Here is a 23,788-nt window from a genome sequence, read left to right as displayed (position 1 = left end):
AAACCCGTGATGGCCAACCGTATGCATAGACAACGTCTTGACGGACGTCCACGAACAAATTTGGCATTTTTGACGTCGGAATCCGGATCACCCAAAAAATGGTGTGCAATAGCACACGAAAATCGTCAAAATGAGGCGTATGCTCGCTCCGGGGCTCGTTTGACCTTCCAAAATGCCCAGAAAACCCGTGATGGCCAACCTATGCATAGACAACGTCTTGACGGACGTCCACGAACAAATTTGGCATTTTTGACGTCGGAATCCCGATCACCCAAAAAATGGTGTGCAATAGCACACGAAAATCGTCAAAATGAGGCGTATGCTCGCTCCGGGGCTCGTTTGACCTTCCAAACGGCGTAGAAAACCCGTGATGGCCAACCGTATGCATAGACAACGTCTTGACGGACGTCCACGAACAAATTTGGCATTTTTGACGTCGGAATCCGGATCACCCAAAAAATGGTGTGCAATAGCACACGAAAATCGTCAAAATGAGGCGTATGCTCGCTCCGGGGCTCGTTTGACCTTCCAAACGGCCCAGAAAACCCGTGATGGCAACCCTATGCATAGACAACGTCTTGACGGACGTCCATGAACAAATTTGGCATTTTTGACGTCGGAATCCCGATCACCCAAAAAATGGTGTGCAATAGCACACGAAAATCATCAAAATGAGGCGTATGCTCGCTCCGGGGCTCGTTCGACCTTCCAAACGGCCCAAAAAACCCGTGATGGCCAACCGTATGCATAGAAAACGTCTTGACTGACGTGCACGAACAAATTTGGTATTTTTGACGTCGGAATCCCGATCACCCAAAAAATGGTGTGCAATAGCACACGAAAATCGTCAAAATGAGGCGTATGCTCGCTCTGGGCTCGTTTGACCTTCCAAACGGCCCAGAAAACTCGTGATGGCCAACCGTATGCATAGACAACGTCTTGACGGACGTCCACGAACAAATTTGGCATTTTTAACGTCGGAATCCCGATCACCCAAAAAATGGTGTGCAATAGCACACGAAAATCGTCAAAATGAGGCGTATGCTCGCTCCGGGGCTCGTTTGACCTTCCAAACGGCCCAGAAAACCCGTGATGGCCAACCGTATGCATAGACAACGTCTTGACGGACGTCCACGAACAAATTTGGCATTTTTGACGTCGGAATCCTGATCACCCAAAAAATGGTGTGCAATAGCACACGAAAATCGTCAAAATGAGGCGTATGCTCGCTCCGGGGCTCGTTTGACCTTCCAAATGGCCCAGAAAACCCATGATGGCCAACCGTATGCATAGACAACGTCTTGACGGATGTCCACGAACAAATTTGGCATTTTTGACGTCGGAATCCCGATCACCCAAAAAATGGTGTGCAATAGCACACGAAAATCGTCAAAATGAGGCGTATGCTCGCTTCGGGGCTCGTTTGACCTTCCAAACGGTCCAGAAAACCCGTGATGGCCACCCGTATGCAAAGACAACGTCTTGACGGACGTCCACGTATAAATTTGGCATTTTTGACGTCGGAATCCGGATCACCCAAAAAATGGTGTGCAATAGCACACGAAAATCGTCAAAATGAGGCGTATGCTCGCTCCGGGGCTCGTTTGACCTTCCAAACGGCCCAAAAAAACCGTGATGGCCAACCGTATGCATAGACAACGTCTTGACGGACGTCCACGAACAAATTTGGCATTTTTGACGTCGGAATCCTGATCACCCAAAAAATGGTGTGCAATAGCACACGAAAATCGTCAAAATGAGGCGTATGCTCGCTCTGGGCTCGTTTGACCTTCCAAACGGCCCAGAAAACTCGTGATGGCCAACCGTATGCATAGACAACGTCTTGACGGACGTCCACGAACAAATTTGGCATTTTTAACATCGGAATCCCGATCACCCAAAAAATGGTGTGCAATAGCACACGAAAATCGTCAAAATGAGGCGTATGCTCGCTCTGGGGCTCGTTTTACCTTCCAAACGGCCCAGAAAACCTGTGATGGCCAACCGTATGCATAGACAATGTCTTGACGGACGTCCACGAACAAATTTGGCATTTTTGACGTCGGAATCCCGATCACCCAAAAAATGGTGTGCAATAGCACACGAATATCGTCAAAATGAGGCGTATGCTCGCTCCGGGGCTCGTTTGACCTTCCAAACGGCCCAGAAAACCCGTGATGGCCAACCATATGCATAGACAACGTCTTGACGGACGTCCACAAACAAATTTGGCATTTTTGACGTTGGAATCTCGATCACCCAAAAAATGGTGTGCAATAGCACACGAAAATCATCAAAATGAGGCGTATGCTCGCTCCGGGGCTCGTTTGACCTTCCAAACGGCCCAGAAAACCCATGATGGACAACCGTATGCATAGACAACGTCTTCACGGACGTCCACGAACAAATTTGGCATTTTTGACGTCGGAATCCCGATCACCCAAAAAATGGTGTGCAATAGCACACGAAAATCGTCAAAATGAGGCGTATGCTCGCTCCGGGGCTCGTTCGACCTTCCAAACGGCCCAGAAAACCCGTGATGGCCAACCGTATTCATAGACAACGTCTTGACTGACGTGCACGAACAAATTTGGTATTTTTGACGTCGGAATCTCGATCACCCAAAAAATGGTGTGCAATAGCACATGAAAATCGTCAAAATGAGGCGTATGCTCGCTCCGGGGCTCGTTTGACCTTCCAAACGGCCCAGAAAACCTGTGATGGCCAACCGTATGCATAGACAACGTCTTGACGGATGTCCACGAACAAATTTGGCATTTTTGACATCGGAATCCTGATCACCCAAAAAATGGTGTGCAATAGCACACGAAAATCGTCAAAATGAGGCGTATGCTCGCTCCGGGGCTCGTTTGACCTTCCAAACAGCCCAGAAAACCCGTGATGGCCAACCGTATGCATAGACAACGTCTTGACGGACGTCCACGAACAAATTTGGCATTTTTGACGTCGGAATCCCGATCACCCAAAAAATGGTGTGCAATAGCACACGAAAATTGTCAAAATGAGGCGTATGCTCGCTCCGGGGCTCGTTTGACCTTCCAAACGGCCCAGAAAACCCGTGATGGCCAACCGTATGCATAGACAACGTCTTGACGGACGTCCACGAACAAATTTGGCATTTTTGACGTCGGAATCCGGATCACCCAAAAAATGGTGTACAATAGCACACGAAAATCGTCAAAATGAGGCGTATGCTCGCTCCGGGGCTCGTTTGACCTTCCAAACGGCCCAGAAAACCCGTGATGGCCAACCGTATGCATAGACAACGTCTTGACGGACGTCCACGAACAAATTTGGCATTTTTGACGTCGGAATCCTGATCACCCAAAAAATGGTGTGCAATAGCAAACGAAAATCGTCAAAATGAGGCGTATGCTCGCTCCCGGGCTCGTTTGACCTTCCAAATGGCCCAGAAAACCCGTGATGGCCAACCGTATGCATAGACAACGTCTTGACGGATGTCCACGAACAAATTTGGCATTTTTAACGTCGGAATCCCGATCACCCAAAAAATGGTGTGCAATAGCACACGAAAATCATCAAAATGAGGCGTATGCTCGCTCCGGGGCTCGTTTGACCTTTCAAACGGCCCATAAAACCCGTGATGGCCAACCGTATGCATAGACAACGTCTTGAGGGACGCCCACGAACAAATTTGGCATTTTTGACGTTGGAATCCCGATCACCCAAAAAATGGTGTGCAATAGCACACGAAAATCGTCAAAATGAGGCGTATTCTCGCTCCGAGGCTTGTTTGACCTTCCAAACGGCCCAGAAAACCCGTGATGGCCAACCGTATGCATAGACAACGTCTTGACGGACGTCCACGAACAAATTTGGCATTTTTGACATCGGAATCCGGATCACCCAAAAAATGGTGTGCAATAGCACATGAAAATCGTCAAAATGAGGCGTATGCTCGCTCCGGGGCTCGTTTGACCTTCCAAACGGCGCAGAAAACCTGTGATGGCCAACCGTATGCATAGACAAAGTCTTGACGGATGTCCACGAACAAATTTGGCATTTTTGACATCGGAATCCTGATCACCCAAAAAATGGTGTGCAATAGCACACGAAAATCGTCAAAATGAGGCGTATGCTCGCTCCGGGGCTCGTTTGACCTTCCAAATGGCCCAGAAAACCCGTGATGGCCAACCGTATGCATAGACAACGTCTTGACGGACGTCCACGAACAAATTTGGCATTTTTGACGTCGGAATCCCGATCACCCAAAAAATGGTGTGCAATAGCACACGAAAATCGTCAAAATGAGGCGTATGCTCGCTCCGGGGCTCGTTTGACCTTCCAAACGGCCCAGAAAACCCGTGATGGACAACCGTATGCATAGACAACGTCTTCACGGACGTCCACGAACAAATTTGGCATTTTTGACGTCGAAATCCCGATCACCCAAAAAAGGTGTGCAATAGCACACGAAAATCGTCAAAATGAGGCGTATGCTCGCTCCGGGGCTCGTTTGACCTTCCAAATGGCCCAGAAAACCCGTGATGGCCAACCGTATGCATAGACAACGTCTTGACGGACGTCCACGAACAAATTTGGCATTTTTGACGTCGGAATCCTGATCACCCAAAAAATGGTGTGCAATAGCACACGAAAGTCGTCAAAATGAGGCGTATGCTCGCTCCGGGGCTCGTTTGACCTTCCAAATGGCCCAGAAAACCCGTGATGGCCAACCGTATGCATAGACAACGTCTTGACGGACGTCCACGAACAAATTTGGTATTTTTGACGTCGGAATCCCGATCACCCAAAAAATGGTGTGCAATAAGCACACGAAAATCATCAAAATGAGGCGTATGCTCGCTCCGGGGCTCGTTTGACCTTCCAAACGGCCTAGAAAACCCGTGATGGCCAACCGTATGCATAGACAACATCTTGACGGACGTCCACAAACAAATTTTGAATTTTTGACGTCGGAATCCGGATCACCCAAAAAATGGTGTGCAATAGCACACGAAAATCGTCAAAATGAGGCGTATGCTCGCTCCGGGGCTCGTTTGACCTTCCAAACGGCCCAGAAAACCCGTGATGGCCAACCGTATGCATAGACAACGTCTTGACGGACGTCCACGAACAAATTTGGCATTTTTGACGTCGGAACTCCGATCACCCAAAAAATGGTGTGCAATAGCACACGAAAATCGTCAAAATGAGGCGTATGCTCGCTCCGGGGCTCGTTTGACCTTCCAAACGGCCCAGAAAACCCGTGATGGCCAACCGTATGCATAGACAACGTCTTGACGGACGTACACGAACAAATTTGGCATTTTTGACGTCGAAATCCCGATCACCCAAAAAAGGTGTGCAATAGCACACGAAAATCGTCAAAATGAGGCGTATGCTCGCTCCGGGGATCGTTTGACCTTCCAAACGGCCCAGAAAACCCGTGATGGCCAACCGTATGCATAGACAACGTCTTGACGGACGTCCACGAACAAATTTGGCATTTTTGACGTCGGAATCCCGATCACCCAAAAAATGGTGTGCAATAGCACACGAAAATCGTCAAAATGAGGCGTATGCTCGCTCCGGGGCTCGTTTGACCTTCAAACGGCCCAGAAAACCCGTGATGGCCAACCGTATGCATAGATAACGTCTTGACGGACGTCCACGAACAAATTTGGCATTTTTGACGTCGGAATCCCGATCACCCAAAAAATGGTGTGCAATAGCACACGAAAATCGTCAAAATGAGGCGTATGCTCGCTCCGGGGCTCGTTTGACCTTCCAAACGGCCTAGAAAACCCGTGATGGCCAACCGTATGCATAGACAACGTCTTAACGGACGTCCACGAACAAATTTGGCATTTTTGACGTCGGAATCCCGATCACCCAAAAAATGGTGTGCAATAGCACACGAAAATCGTCAAAATGAGGCGTATGCTCGCTCCGGGGCTCGTTTGACCTTCCAAACGGCCCAGAAAACCCGTGATGGCCAACCGTATGCATAGACAACTTCTTGACGGACGTCCACGAACAAATTTGGCATTTTTGACGTCGGAATCCGGATCACCCAAAAAATGGTGTGCAATAGCACACGAAAATCGTCAAAATGAGGCGTATGCTCGCTCCGGGGCTCGTTTGACCTTCCAAACGGCCCAAAAAACCCGTGATGGCCAACCGTATGCATAGACAACATCTTGACGGACGTCCACGAACAAATTTGGCATTTTTGACGTCGGAATCCTGATCACCCAAAAAATGGTATGCAATAGCACACGAAAATCGTCAAAATGAGGCGTATGCTCGCTCCGGGGCTCGTTTGACCTTCCAAATGGCCCAGAAAACCCGTGATGGCCAACCGTATGCATAGACAACGTCTTGACGGACGTCCACGAACAAATTTGGCATTTTTGACGTCGTAATCCCGATCACCCAAAAAATGGTGTGCAATAGCACATGAAAATCGTCAAAATGAGGTGTATGCTCGCTCCGGGGCTCGTTTGACCTTCCAAACGGCCCAGAAAACCCGTGATGGCCAACCATATGCATAGACAACGTCTTGACGGACGTCCACGATCAAATTTGGCATTTTTGACGTCGGAATCCGGATCACCCAAAAAATGGTGTGCAATAGCACACGAAAATCGTCAAAATGAGGCGTATGCTCGCTCCGGGGCTCGTTTGACCTTCCAAACGGCCCAGAAAACCCGTGATGGCCAACCGTATGCATAGACAACGTCTTGACGGACGTCCACGAACAAATTTGGCATTTTTGACGTTGGAATCCTGATCACCCAAAAAATGGTGTGCAATAGCACACGAAAATCGTCAAAATGAGGCGTATGCTCGCTCCGGGGCTCGTTTGACCTTCCAAATGGCCCAGAAAACCCGTGATGGCCAACCGTATGCATAGACAACGTCTTGACGGATGTCCACGAACAAATTTGGCATTTTTGACGTTGGAATCCCGATCACCCAAAAAATGGTGTGCAATAGCACACGAAAATCGTCAAAATGAGGCGTATGCTCGCTCCGGGGCTCGTTTGACCTTCCAAACGGCCCAGAAAACCCGTGATGGCCAACCGTATGCATAGACAACATCTTGACGGACGTCCACGAACAAATTTGGCATTTTTGACGTCGGAATCCGGATCAACCAAAAAATGGTGTGCAATAGCACACGAAAATCGTCAAAATGAGGCGTATGCTCGCTCCGGGGCTCGTTTGACCTTCCAAACGGCCCAAAAAACCCGTGATGGCCAACCGTATGCATAGAAAACGTCTTGACGGACGTCCACGAACAAATTTGGCATTTTTGACGTCGGAATCCCGATCACCCAAAAAATGGTGTGCAATAGCACACGAAAATCGTCAAAATGAGGCATATGCTCGCTCCGGGGCTCGTTTGACCTTCCAAACGGCCCAGAAAACCCGTGATGGCAACCCGTATTCATAGACAACGTCTTGACGGACGTCCACGAACAAATTTGGCATTTTTGACGTCGGAATCCTGATCACCCAAAAAATGGTGTGCAATAGCACACGAAAATCGTCAAAATGAGGCGTATGCTCGCTCCGGGGCTCGTTTGACCTTCCAAATGGCCCAGAAAACCCGTGATGGCCAACCGTATGCATAGACAACGTCTTGACGGACGTCCACAAACAAATTTGGCATTTTTGACGTCGGAATCCCGATCACCCAAAAAATGGTGTGCAATAGCACACGAAAATCATCAAAATGAGGCGTATGCTCGCTCCGGGGCTCGTTTGACCTTCCAAACGGCCCAGAAAACCTGTGATGGCCAACCGTATGCATAGAAAACGTCTTGACGGACGTCCACGAACAAATTTGGCATTTTTGACGTCGGAATCCTGATCACCCAAAAAATGGTGTGCAATAGCACACGAAAATCGTCAAAATGAGGCGTATGCTCGCTCCGGGGCTCGTTTGACCTTCTAAACGGCCCAATAAACCCGTGATGGCCAACCGTATGCATAGACAACGTCTTGACGGACGTCCACGAACAAATTTTGCATTTTTGACATCGGAATCCCGATCACCCAAAAAATGGTGTGCAATAGCACAGGAAAATCGTCAAAATAAGGCGTATGCTCGCTCCGGGGCTCGTTTGACCTTCCAAACGGCTCAGAAAACCCGTGATGGCCAACCGTATGCATAGACAACGTCTTGACGGACGTCCACGAACAAATTTGGCATTTTTGACGTTGGAATTTCGATCACCCAAAAAATGGTGTGCAATAGCACACGAAAATCGTCAAAATGAGGCGTATGCTCGCTCCGGGGCTCGTTTGACCTTCCAAACGGCCCAGAAAAACCCGTGATGGCCAACCGTATGCATAGACAATGTCATGACGGACGTCCACGAACAAATTTTGCATTTTTGACATCGGAATCCCGATCACCCAAAAAATGGTGTTCAATAGCACACGAAAATTGTCAAAATAAGGCGTATGCTCGCTCCGGGGCTCGTTTGACCTTCCAAACGGCCCAGAAAACCCGTGATGGCCAACCGTATGCATAGACAACGTCTTGACGGACGTCCACGAACAAATTTGGCATTTTTAATGTCGGAATCCTGATCACCCAAAAAATGGTGTGCAATAGCACACGAAAATCGTCAAAATGAGGCGTATGCTCGCTCCGGGGCTCGTTTGACCTTCCAAACGGCCCAGAAAACCCGTGATGGCCAACCGTATGCATAGACAACGTCTTGACGGACGACCACGAACAAATTTTGCATTTTTGACGTCGGAATCCTGATCACCCAAAAAATGGTGTGCAATAGCACACGAAAATCGTCAAAATGAGGCGTATGCTCGCTCCGGGGCTCGTTTGACCTTCCAAATGGCCCAGAAAACTCGTGATGGCCAACCGTATGCATAGACAACGTCTTGACGGACGTACACGAACAAATTTGGCATTTTTTACGTCGGAATCCCGATCACCCAAAAAATGGTGTGCAATAGCACACGAAAATCATCAAAATGAGGCGTATGCTCGCTCCGGGGCTCGTTTGACCTTCCAAACGGCCCAGAAAACCCGTGATGGCCAACCGTATGCATAGACAACGTCTTGACGGACGTCCACGAACAAATTTGGCATTTTTTACGTCGGAATCCCGATCACCCAAAAAATGGTGTGCAATAGCACACGAAAATCGTCAAAATGAGGCGTATGCTCGCTCCGGGGCTCGTTTGACCTTCCAAACGGACCAGAAAACCCGTGATGGCCAACCGTATGCATAGACAACGTCTTGACGGACGTCCACAAACAAATTTGGCATTTTTGACGTCGGAATCCCGATCACCCAAAAAATGGTGTGCAATAGCACACGAAAATCATCAAAATGAGGCGTATGCTCGCTCCGGGGATCGTTTGACCTTCCAAACGGCCCAGAAAACCCATGATGGCCAACCGTATGCATAGACAACGTCTTGACGGACGTCCACGAACAAATTTGGCATTTTTGACGTCGGAATCCTGATCACCCAAAAAATGGTGTGCAATAGCACACGAAAATCGTCAAAATGAGGCGTATGCTCGCTCCGGGGCTCGTTTGACCTTCCAAACGGCCCAGAAAACCCATGATTGCCAACCGTATGCATAGACAACGTCTTGACGGACGTCCACGAACAAATTTTGCATTTTTGACATTGGAATCCCGATCACCCAAAAAATGGTGTGCAATAGCACAGGAAAATCATCAAAATAAGGCGTATGCTCGCTCCGGGGCTCGTTTGACCTTCCAAACGGCCCAGAAAACCTGTGATGGCCAACCGTATGCATAGACAACGTCTTGACGGACAACCACGAACAAATTTGACATTTTTGACGTCGGAATCCCGATCACCAAAAAATGGTGTGCAATAGCACACGAAAATCGTCAAAATGAGGCGTATGCTCGCTCCGGGGTTCGTTTGACCTTCCAAACGGCCCAAAAAACCCGTGATGGCCAACCGTATGCATAGACAACGTCTTGACGGACGTCCACAAACAAATTTGGCATTTTTGACGTCGGAATCCCGATCACCCAAAAAATGGTGTGCAATAGCACAGGAAAATCATCAAAATGAGGCGTATGCTCGCTCCGGGGCTCGTTTGACCTTCCAAACGGCCCAGAAAACCCGTGATGGCCAACCGTATGCATAGACAACGTCTTGACGGATGTTCACGAACAAATTTGACATTTTTGACGTCGGAATCCCGATCACCCAAAAAATGGTGTGCAATAGCACACGAAAATCGTCAAAATGAGGCGTATGCTCGCTCCGGGGCTCGTTTGACCTTCCAAACGGCCCAGAAAACCCGTGATGGCCAACCATATGCATAGACAACGTCTTGACGGACGTCCATGATTAAATTTGGCATTTTTGACATCGGAATCCGGATCACCCAAAAAATGGTGTGCAATAGCACACGAAAATCGTCAAAATGAGGCGTATGCTCGCTCCGGGGCTCGTTTGACCTTCCAAATGGCCCAGAAAACCCGTGATGGCCAACCGTATGCATAGACAACGTCTTGACGGACGCTCACGAACAAATTTGGCATTTTTGACACCGGAATCCCGATCACCCAATAAATGGTGTGCAATAGCACAGGAAAATCATCAAAATGAGGCGTATGCTCGCTCCGGGGCTCGTTTGACCTTCCAAACGGCCCAGAAAACCCGTGATGGCCAACTGTATGCATAGACAATGTCTTGACGGACGTCCACGAACAAATTTGGCATTTTTGACGTCGGAATTCGGATCACCCAAAAAATGGTGTGCAATAGCACACGAAAATCGTCAAAATGAGGCGTATGCTCGCTCCGGGGCTCGTTTGACCTTCCAAACGGCCCAGAAAACTCGTGATGGCCAACCGTATGCATAGACAACGTCTTGACGGACGTCCACAAACAAATTTTGCATTTTTGACGTCGGAATCCCGATCACCCAAAAAATGGTGTGCAATAGCACAGGAAAATCATCAAAATGAGGCGTATGCTCGCTCCGAGGATCGTTTGACCTTCTAAACGGCCCAGAAAACCCGTGATGGCCAACCGTATGCATAGACAACGTCTTGACGGACGTCCACGAACAAATTTGGCATTTTTGACGTCGGAATCCTGATCACCCAAAAAATGGTGTGCAATAGCACACGAAAATCGTCAAAATGAGGCGTATGCTCGCTCCGGGGCTCGTTTGACCTTCCAAACGGCCCAGAAAACCCATGATTGCCAACCGTATGCATAGACAACGTCTTGACGGACGTCCACGAACAAATTTTGCATTTTTGACATCGGAATCCCGATCACCCAAAAAATGGTGTGCAATAGCACAGGAAAATCGTCAAAATAAGGCGTATGCTCGCTCCGGGGCTCGTTTGACCTTCCAAACGGCCCAGAAAACCTGTGATGGCCAACCGTATGCATAGACAACGTCTTGACGGACGTCCACGAACAAATTTGACAATTTTGACGTCGGAATCCCGATCACCCAAAAAATGGTGTGCAATAGCACACGAAAATTGTCAAAATGAGGCGTATGCTCGCTCCGGGGCTCGTTTGACCTTCCAAACGGCCCAAAAAACCCGTGATGGCCAACCGTATGCATAGACAATGTCTTGACGGACGACCACGAACAAATTTGGCATTTTTGACGTCGGAATCCTGATCACCCAAAAAATGGTGTGCAATAGCACACGAAAATCGTCAAAATGAGGCGTATGCTCGCTCCGGGGCTCGTTTGACCTTCCAAACGGCCCAGAAAACCCGTGATGGCCAACCGTATGCATAGACAACGTCTTGACGGATGTCCACGAAAAAATTTGGCATTTTTTACGTCGGAATCCCGATCACCCAAAAAATGGTGTGCAATAGCACACGAAAATCGTCAAAATGAGGCGTATGCTCGCTCCGGGGCTCGTTTGACCTTCCAAATGGCCCAGAAAACCCGTGATGGCCAACCGTATGCATAGACAACGTCTTGACGGACGTCCACAAACAAATTTGGCATTTTTGACGTCGGAATCCCGATCACCCAAAAAATGGTGTGCAATAGCACACGAAAATCATCAAAATGAGGCGTATGCTCGCTCCAGGGATCGTTTGACCTTCCAAACGGCCCAGAAAACCCGTGATGGCCAACCGTATGCATAGACAACGTCTTGACGGACGTCCACGAACAAATTTGGCATTTTTGACGTCGGAATCCTGATCACCCAAAAAATGGTGTGCAATAGCACACGAAAATCATCAAAATGAGGCGTATGCTCGCTCCGGGGCTCGTTTGACCTTCCAAACGGCCCAGAAAACCCGTGATGGCCAACCGTATGCATAGACAACGTCTTGACGGACGTCCACGAACAAATTTGGCATTTTTGACGTCGGAATCCGGATCACCCAAAAAATGGTGTGCAATAGCACACGAAAATCGTCAAAATGAGGCGTATGCTCGCTCCGGGGCTCGTTTGACCTTCCAAATGGCCCAGAAAACCCGTGATGGCCAACCGTATGCATAGACAACGTCTTGACGGACGCTCACGAACAAATTTGGCATTTTTGACATCGGAATCCCGATCACCCAAAAAATGGTGTGCAATAGCACACGAAAATCGTCAAAATGAGGCGTATGCTCGCTCCGGGGCTCGTTTGACCTTCCAAACGACCCAGAAAACCTGTGATGGCCAACCGTATGCATAGACAACGTCTTGATGGACGTCCACGAACAAATTTGGCATTTTTGACGTCGGAATCCTGATCACCCAAAAAATGGTGTGCAATAGCACACGAAAATCGTCAAAATGAGGCGTATGCTCGCTCTGGGGCTCGTTTGACCTTCCAAACGGCCCAGAAAACCCGTGATGGCCAACCGTATGCATAGACAACGTCTTGACGGACGTCCACAAACAAATTTGGAATTTTTGACGTTGGAATCCTGATCACCCAAAAAATGGTGTGCAATAGCACACGAAAATCGTCAAAATGAGGTGTATGCTCGCTCCGGAGCTCGTTTGACCTTCCAAACGGCCCAGAAAACCCGTGATGGCCAACCGTATGCATAGACAACGTCTTGACGGACGTCCACGAACAAATTTGGCATTTTTGACGTCAGAATCCCAATCACGCAAAAAATGGTGTGCAATAGCACATGAAAATCGTCAAAATGAGGCGTATGCTCGCTCCGGGGCTCGTTTGACCTTCCAAACGGCCCAGAAAACCCGTGATGGCCAACCGTATGCATAGACAACGTCTTGACGGACGTCCACGAACAAATTTGGCATTTTTGATGTCGGAATCCCGATCACCCAAAAAATGGTGTGCAATAGCACTCGAAAATCGTCAAAATGAGGTGTATGCTCGCTCCGGGGCTCGTTTGACCTTCCAAACGGCCCAGAAAACCCGTGATGGCCAACCGTATGCATAGACAACGTCTTGACGGACGTCCACGAACAAATTTGGCATTTTTGACGTCGGAATCCCGATCACCCAAAAAATGGTGTGCAATAGCACACGAAAATCGTCAAAATGAGGCGTATGCTCGCTCCGGGGCTCGTTTGACCTTTCAAACGGCCCAGAAAACCTGTGATGGCCAACCGTATGCATAGACAACGTCTTGACGGACGTCCACGAACAAATTTGGCATTTTTGACGTCGGAATCCCGATCACCCAAAAAATGGTGTGCAATAGCACACGCAAAATCGTCAAAATGAGGCGTATGCTCGCTCCGGGGCTCGTTTGACCTTCAAAATGGCCCAGAAAACCCGTGATGGCCAACCGTATGCGTAGACAACATCTTGACGGACGTCCACTAACAAATTTGGCATTTTTGACGTCGGAATCCGATCACCCAAAAAATGGTGTGCAATAGCACACGAAAATCATCAAAATGAGGCGTATGCTCGCTCCGGAGCTCGTTTGACCTTCCAAACGGCCTAGAAAACCCGTGATGGCCAACCGTATGCATAGACAACATCTTGACGGATGTCCACGAACAAATTTGGCATTTTTGACGTCGGAATCCTGATCACCCAAAAAATGGTGTGCAATAGCACATGAAAATCGTCAAAATGAGGTGTATGCTCGCTCCGGGGCTCGTTTGACCTTCCAAATGGCCCAGAAAACCCGTGATTGCCAACCGTATGAATAGACAACGTCTTGACGGACGTCCACGAACAAATTTGGCATTTTTGACGTCGGAATCCCGATCACCCAAAAAATGGTGTGCAATAGCACACGAAAATCGTCAAAATGAGGCGTATGCTCGCTCCGGGGCTCGTTTGACCTTCCAAACGGCCCAGAAAATCCGTGATGGCCAACCGTATGCATAGACAACGTCTTGACGGACGTCCACGAACAAATTTGGCATTTTTGACGTCGGAATCCCGATCACCGAAAAAATGGTGTGCAATAGCACACGAAAATCGTCAAAATGAGGCGTATGCTCGCTCCGGGGCTCGTTTGACCTTCCAAACGGCCCAGAAAACCCGTGATGGCCAACCGTATGCATAGACAACATCTTGACGGACGTCCACTAACAAATTTGGCATTTTTGACGTCGGAATCCGGATCACCCAAAAAATGGTGTGCAATAGCACACGAAAATCGTCAAAATGAGGCGTATGCTCGCTCCGGGGCTCGTTTGACCTTCCAAACGTCCTAGAAAACCCGTGATGGCCAACCGTATGCATAGACAACGTCTTGACGGACGTCCACGAACAAATTTGGCATTTTTGAAGTCGGAATCCCGATCACCCAAAAAATGGTGTACAATAGCACACGAAAATCGTCAAAATGAGGCGTATGCTCGCTCCGGGGCTCGTTTGACCTTCCAAACGGCCCAGAAAACCCGTGATGGCCAACCGTATGCATAGACAACGTCTTGACGGACGTCCACGAACAAATTTTGTATTTTTGACATCGGAATCCGGATCACCCAAAAAATGGTGTGCAATAGCACACGAAAATCGTCAAAATGAGGCGTATGCTCGCTCCGGGGCTCGTTTGACCTTCCAAATGGCCCAGAAAACCCGTGATGGCCAACCGTATGCATAGACAACGTCTTGACGGATGCTCACGAACAAATTTATCATTTTTGACATCGGAATCCCGATCACCCAAAAAATGGTGTGCAATAGCACAGGAAAATCATCAAAATGAGGCGTATGCTCGCTCCGGGGCTCGTTTGACCTTCCAAATAGCCCAGAAAACCAGTGATGGCCAACCGTATGCATAGACAACGTCTTGACGGACGTCCACGAACAAATTTGGCATTTTTGACGTTGGAATCCTGATCACCCAAAAAATGGTGTGCAATAGCACACGAAAATCGTCAAAATGAGGCGTATGCTCGCTCCGGGGCTCGTTTGACCTTCCAAACGGCCCAGAAAACCCGTGATGGCCAACCTTATGCATAGACAACGTCTTGACGGACGTCCACGAACAAATTTGGCATTTTTTACGTCAGAATCCCGATCACCCAAAAAATGGTGTGCAATAGCACTCGAAAATCGTCAAAATGAGGTGTATGCTCGCTCCGGGGATCGTTTGACCTTCCAAACGGCCCAGAAAACCCGTGATGGCCAACCGTATGCATAGACAACGTCTTGACGGACGTCCACGAACAAATTTGGCATTTTTGACGTCGGAATCCCGATCACCCAAAAAATGGTGTGCAATAGCACACGAAAATCGTCAAAATGAGGCGTATGCTCGCTCCGGGGCTCGTTTGACCTTTCAAACGGCCCAGAAAACCTGTGATTGCCAACCGTATGCATAGACAACGTCTTGACGGACGTCCACGAACAAATTTGGCATTTTTGACGTCGGAATCCCGATCACCCAAAAAATGGTGTGCAATAGCACACGCAAAATCGTCAAAATGAGGCGTATGCTCGCTCCGGGGCTCGTTTGACCTTCAAAATGGCCCAGAAAACCCGTGATGGCCAACCGTATGCGTAGACAACATCTTGACGGACGTCCACTAACAAATTTGGCATTTTTGACGTCGGAATCCGATCACCCAAAAAATGGTGTGCAATAGCACACGAAAATCATCAAAATGAGGCGTATGCTCGCTCCGGAGCTCGTTTGACCTTCCAAACGGCCTAGAAAACCCGTGATGGCCAACCGTATGCATAGACAACATCTTGACGGATGTCCACGAACAAATTTGGCATTTTTGACGTCGGAATCCTGATCACCCAAAAAATGGTGTGCAATAGCACATGAAAATCGTCAAAATGAGGTGTATGCTCGCTCCGGGGCTCGTTTGACCTTCCAAATGGCCCAGAAAACCCGTGATTGCCAACCGTATGAATAGACAACGTCTTGACGGACGTCCACGAACAAATTTGGCATTTTTGACGTCGGAATCCCGATCACCCAAAAAATGGTGTGCAATAGCACACGAAAATCGTCAAAATGAGGCGTATGCTCGCTCCGGGGCTCGTTTGACCTTCCAAACGGCCCAGAAAATCCGTGATGGCCAACCGTATGCATAGACAACGTCTTGACGGACGTCCACGAACAAATTTGGCATTTTTGACGTCGGAATCCCGATCACCGAAAAAATGGTGTGCAATAGCACACGAAAATCGTCAAAATGAGGCGTATGCTCGCTCCGGGGCTCGTTTGACCTTCCAAACGGCCCAGAAAACCCGTGATGGCCAACCGTATGCATAGACAACATCTTGACGGACGTCCACTAACAAATTTGGCATTTTTGACGTCGGAATCCGGATCACCCAAAAAATGGTGTGCAATAGCACACGAAAATCGTCAAAATGAGGCGTATGCTCGCTCCGGGGCTCGTTTGACCTTCCAAACGTCCTAGAAAACCCGTGATGGCCAACCGTATGCATAGACAACGTCTTGACGGACGTCCACGAACAAATTTGGCATTTTTGAAGTCGGAATCCCGATCACCCAAAAAATGGTGTACAATAGCACACGAAAATCGTCAAAATGAGGCGTATGCTCGCTCCGGGGCTCGTTTGACCTTCCAAACGGCCCAGAAAACCCGTGATGGCCAACCGTATGCATAGACAACGTCTTGACGGACGTCCACGAACAAATTTTGTATTTTTGACATCGGAATCCGGATCACCCAAAAAATGGTGTGCAATAGCACACGAAAATCGTCAAAATGAGGCGTATGCTCGCTCCGGGGCTCGTTTGACCTTCCAAATGGCCCAGAAAACCCGTGATGGCCAACCGTATGCATAGACAACGTCTTGACGGACGCTCACGAACAAATTTATCATTTTTGACATCGGAATCCCGATCACCCAAAAAATGGTGTGCAATAGCACAGGAAAATCATCAAAATGAGGCGTATGCTCGCTCCGGGGCTCGTTTGACCTTCCAAATAGCCCAGAAAACCCGTGATGGCCAACCGTATGCATAGACAACGTCTTGACGGACGTCCACGAACAAATTTGGCATTTTTGACGTCGGAATCCTGATCACCCAAAAAATGGTGTGCAATAGCACACGAAAATCGTCAAAATGAGGCGTATGCTCGCTCCGGGGCTCGTTTGACCTTCCAAACGGCCCAGAAAACCCGTGATGGCCAACCTTATGCATAGACAACGTCTTGACGGACGTCCACGAACAAATTTGGCATTTTTTACGTCAGAATCCTGATCACCCAAAAAATGGTGTGCAATAGCACACGAAAATCGTCAAAATGAGGCGTATGCTCGCTCCGGGGCTCGTTTGACCTTCCAAACGGCCCAGAAAACCCGTGATGACCAACCGTATGCATAGACAACGTCTTGACGGACGTCCACGAACAAATTTGGCATTTTTGAAGTCGGAATCCTGATCACCCAAAAAATGGTGTGCAATAGCACACGAAAATCGTCAAAATGAGGCGTATGCTCGCTCCGGGGCTCGTTTGACCTTCCAAACGGTCCAGAAAACCCGTGATGGCCAACCGTATGTATAGACAATGTTTTGACGGACGTCCACGAACAAATTTGGCATTTTTGACGTCGGAATCCCGATCACCCAAAAAATGGTGTGCAATAGCACACGAAAATCGTCAAAATGAGGCGTATGCTCGCTCCGGGGCTCGTTTGACCTTCCAAACGGCCAAGAGAACCCGTGATGGCCAACCGTATGCATAGACAACGTCTTGACGGATGTCCACGAACAAATTTGGCATTTTTGACGTCGGAATCCTGATCACCCAAAAAATGGTGTGCAATAGCACACGAAAATCGTCAAAATGAGGCGTATGCTCGCTCCGGGGCTCGTTTGACCTTCCAAACGGCCCAGAAAACCCGTGATGGCCAACCGTATGCATAGACAACGTCTTGACGGACGTCCACGAACAAATTTGGCATTTTTGACGTCGGAATCCGGATCACCCAAAAAATGGTGTGCAATAGCACACGAAAATCGTCAAAATGAGGCGTATGCTCGCTCCGGGGCTCGTTTGACCTTCCAAACGGCCCAGAAAACCCGTGATGGCCAACCGTATGCATAGACAACGTCTTGACGGACGTCCACGAACAAATTTGGCATTTTTGACGTTGGAATCCGGATCACCCAAAAAATGTTGTGCAATAGCAGACGAAAACCGTCAAAATGAGGCGTATGCTCGCTCCGGGGCTCGTTTGACCTTCCAAACGGCCCAGAAAACCCGTGATGGCCAACCGTATGCATAAACAACGTCTTGACGGACGTCCACGAACAAATTTGGCATTTTTGACGTCGGAATCCGGATCACCCAAAAAATGGTGTGCAATAGCACACAAAAATCGTCAAAATGAGGCGTATGCTCGCTCCGAGGCTCGTTTGACCTTCCAAATGGCCCAGAAAACCCGTGATGGCCAACCGTATGCATAGACAACGTCTTGACGGACGTCCACAACCAATTTGGCATTTTTGACGTTGGAATCGCGATCACCCAAAAAATGGTGTGCAATAGCACACGAAAATCGTCAAAATGAGGCGTATGCCCGTTCTGGGGCTCGTTTGACCTTCCAAACGACCCAGAAAACCCGTGATGGCCAACCATATGCATAGACAACGTCTTGACGGACGTCCACAAACAAATTTGGCATTTTTGACGTCGGAATACCGATCACCCAAAAAATGGTGTGCAATAGCACACGAAAATCGTCAAAATGAGGCGTATGCTCGCTCCGGGGCTCGTTTGACCTTCCAAACGGCCCAGTAAACCCGTGATGGCCAACCGTATGCATAGACAACGTCTTGACCGACGTCCACGAACAAATTTGGCATTTTTGACGTCGGAATCCGGATCACCCAAAAAATGGTGTGCAATAGCACACGAAAATCGTCAAAATGAGGCGTATGCTCGCTCCGGGGCTCGTTTGACCTTCCAAACAGCCCAGAAAACCCGTGATGGCCAACCGTATGCATAGACAACGTCTTGACGGACGTCCACGAACAAATTTGGCATTTTTGACATTGGAATCCTGATCACCCAAAAAATGGTGTGAAATAGCACACGAAAATCGTCAAAATGAGGCGTATGCTCGCTCCGGGGCTCGTTTGACCTTCCAAATGGCCAGAAAACCCGTGATGGCCAACCGTATGCATAGACAACGTCTTGACGGACGTCCACAAACAAATTTGGCATTTTTGACGTCGGAATCCCGATCACCCAAAAAATGGTGTGCAATAGCACACGAAAATCGTCAAAATGAGGCGTATGCTCGCTCCGGGGCTCGTTTAACCTTCCAAATGGCCAGAAAACCCGTGATGGCCAACCGTATGCATAGACAACGTCTTGACGGACGTCCACAAACAAATTTGGCATTTTTGACGTCGGAATCCCGATCACCCAAAAAATGGTGTGCAATAGCACACGAAAATCGTCAAAATGAGGCGTATGCTCGCTCCGGGGCTCGTTTGACCTTCCAAACGGCCCAGAAAACCTGTGATGGCCAACCGTATGCATAGACAACGTCTTGACGGACGTCCATGAACAAATTTGGCATTTTTGACGTCGGAATCCGGATCACCCAAAAAATGGTGTGCAATAGCACACGAAAATCGTCAAAATGAGGCGTATGCTCGCTCCGGGGCTCGTTTGACCTTCCAAACGGCCCAGAAAACCCGTGATGGCCAACCGTATGCATAGACAACGTCTTGACGGACGTCCACGAACAAATTTGGCATTTTTGACGTCGGAATCCCGATCACCCAAAAATGGTGTGCAATAGCACACGAAACTCGTCAAAATGAGGCGTATGCTCGCTCCGGGGCTCGTTTGACCTTCCAAACGGCCTAGAAAACCCGTGATGGCCAACCGTATGCATAGACAACATCTTGACGGACGTCCATGAACAAATTTGGCATTTTTGACGTCGGAATCTGGATCACCCAAAAAATGGTGTGCAATAGCACACGAAAATCGTCAAAATGAGGCGTATGCTCGCTCCGGGGCTCGTTTGACCTTCCAAACGGCCCAGAAAACCCGTGATGGCCAACCGTATGCATAGACAACGTCTTGACATACGTCCACGAACAAATTTGACATTTTTGACGTCGGAATCCCGATCACCCAAAAAATGGTGTGCAATAGCACACGAAAATCGTCAAAATGAGGCGTATGCTCGCTCCGGGGCTCGTTTGACCTTCCAAATGGCCCAGAAAACCCGTGATGGCCAACCGTATGCATAGACAACGTCTTGACGGACGTCCACGAACAAATTTGGCATTTTTGACGTCGGAATCCTGATCACCCAAAAAATGGTGTGCAATAGCACACGAAAATCGTCAAAATGAGGCGTATGCTCGCTCCGGGGCTCGTTTGACTTTCCAAATGGCCCAGAAAACCCGTGATGGCCAACCGTATGCATAGACAACGTCTTGACGGACGTCCACGAACAAATTTGGCATTTTTGACGTCGGAATCCCGATCACCCAAAAAATGGTGTGCAATAGCACACGAAAATCGTCAAAATGAGGCGTATGCTCGCTCCGGGGCTCGTTTGACCTTCCAAACGGCCCAGAAAACCCGTGATGGCCAACCGTATGCATAGACAACGTCTTGACGGACGTCCATGAACAAATTTGGCATTTTTGACGTCGTAATCCCGATCACCCAAAAAATGGTGTGCAATAGCACACGAAAATCGTCAAAATGAGGCGTATGCTCGCTCCGGGGCTCGTTTGACCTTCCAAACGGCCCAGAAAACCCGTGATGGCCAACCGTATGCATAGACAACGTCTTGACGGACGTCCACGAACAAATTTGGCATTTTTGACGTCGGAATCCCGATCACCCAAAAAATGGTGTGCAATAGCACACGAAAATCGTCAAAATGAGGCGTATGCTCGCTCCGGGGCTCGTTTGACCTTCCAAACGGCCCAGAAAACCCGTGATGGCCAACCGTATGCATAGACAACGTCTTGACGGACGTCCACGAACAAATTTGGCATTTTTGACGTCGGAATCCCGATCACCGAAAAAATGGTGTGCAATAGCACACGGAAATCGTCAAAATGAGGCGTATGCTCGCTCCGGGGCTCGTTTGACCATCCAAACGGCCCAGAAAACCCGTGATGGCCAACCGTATGAATAGACAACGTCTTGACGGACATCCACGACAAAATTTTGCATTTTTGACGTCGGAATCCTGATCACCCAAAAAATGGTGTGCAATAGCACACGAAAATCGTCAAAATGAGGCGTATGCTCGCTCCGGGGCTCGTTTGACCTTCCAAATGGCCCAGAAAACCCGTGATGGCCAACCGTATGCATAGACAACGTCTTGACGGACGTCCACGAACAAATTTGGCATTTTTGACGTCGGAATCCCGATCACCCAAAAAATGGTGTGCAATAGCACACGAAAATCGTCAAAATGAGGCGTATGCTCGCTCCGGGGCTCGTTTGACCTTCCAAACGGCCCAGAAAACCCGTGATGGCCAACCGTATGCATAGACAACGTCTTGACGGACGTCCACAAACAAATTTGGCATTTTTGACGTCGGAATCCCGATCACCCAAAAAATGGTGTGCAATAGCACACGAAAATTGTCAAAATGAGGCGTATGCTCGCTCCGGGGCTCGTTTGACCTTCCAAACGGCCCAGAAAACCCGTGATGGCCAACCGTATGCATAGACAACGTCTTGACGGATGTCCACTAACAAATTTGGCATTTTTGACGTCGGAATCCGGATCACCCAAAAAATGGTGTGCAATAGCACACGAAAATCGTCAAAATGAGGCGTATACTCGCTCCGGGGCTGGTTTGACCTTCCAAACGGCCCAGAAAACCCGTGATGGCCAACCGTATGCATAGACAACGTCTTGACGGACGTCCACGAACAAATTTGGCATTTTTGACGTCGGAATCCGGATCACCCAAAAAATGGTGTGCAATAGCACACGAATATCGTCAAAATGAGGCGTATGCTCGCTCCGGGGCTCGTTTGACCTTCCAAATGGCCCAGAAAACCCGTGATGGCCAACCGTATGCATAGACAACGTCTTGACGGACGTCCACGAACAAATTTTGCATTTTTGACGTCGGAATCCGGATCACCCAAAAAATGGTGTGCAATAACACACGGAAATCGTCAAAATGAGTTGTATGCTCGCTCCGGGGCTCGTTTGACCTTCCAAACGGCCCAGAAAACCCGTGATGGCCAACCGTATGCATAGACAACGTCTTGACGGACGTCCACGAACAAATTTGGCATTTTTGACGTCGGAATCCTGATCACCCAAAAAATGGTGTGCAATAGCACAGGAAAATCGTCAAAATGAGGCGTATGCTCGCTCCGGGGCTCGTTTGACCTTCCAAATGGCCCAGAAAACCCGTGATGGCCAACCTTATGCATAGACATTGTCTTGACGGACGTCCACGAACAAATTTGGCATTTTTGACATCGGAATCCCGATCACCCAAAAAATGGTGTGCAATAGCACACGAAAATCGTCAAAATGAGGCGTATGCTCGCTCCGGGGCTCGTTTGACCTTCCAAATGGCCCAGAAAACTCGTGATGGCCAACCGTATGCATAGACAACGTCTTGACGGACGTCCACGAACAAATTTTGCATTTTTGACGTCGGAATCCGGATCACCCAAAAAATGGTGTGCAATAGCACACGAAAATCGTCAAAATGAGGCGTATGCTCGCTCCGGGGCTCGTTTGACCTTCCAAATGGCCCAGAAAACCCGTGATGGCCAACCGTATGCATAGACAACGTCTTGACGGATGTCCACGAACAAATTTGGCATTTTTGACGTCGGAATCTGGATCACCCAAAAAATGGTGTGCAATAGCACACGAAAATCGTCAAAATGAGGCGTATGCTCGCTCCGGGGCTCGTTTGACCTTCCAAACGGCCCAGAAAACCCGTGATGGCCAACCGTATGCATAGACAACGTCTTGACGGACGTCCACGAACAAATTTGGCATTTTTGACGTCGGAATCCGGATCACCCAAAAAATGGTGTGCAATAGCACACGAAAATCGTCAAAATGAGGCGTATGCTCGCTCCGGGGCTCGTTTGACCTTCCAAACGGCCCAGAAAATCCGTGATGGCCAACCGTATGCATAGACAATGTCTTGACGGATGTCCACGAACAAATTTGGCATTTTTGACGTCGGAATCCTGATCACCCAAAAAATGGTGTGCAATAGCACACGAAAATCGTCAAAATGAGGCGTATGCTCGCTCCGGGGCTCGTTTGACCTTCCAAACGGCCCAGAAAACCCGTGATGGCCAACCGTATGCATAGACAACGTCTTGACGGACGTCCACGTACAAATTTCACATTTTTGACGTCAGAATCCCGA

The sequence above is a fragment of the Solanum lycopersicum genome, chromosome 8 (assembly GCF_036512215.1).
Source record: "Solanum lycopersicum chromosome 8, SLM_r2.1".
Taxonomy (NCBI): Eukaryota; Viridiplantae; Streptophyta; class Magnoliopsida; order Solanales; family Solanaceae; genus Solanum; species Solanum lycopersicum.
Note: the sequence above shows the minus strand (reverse complement) of the source record.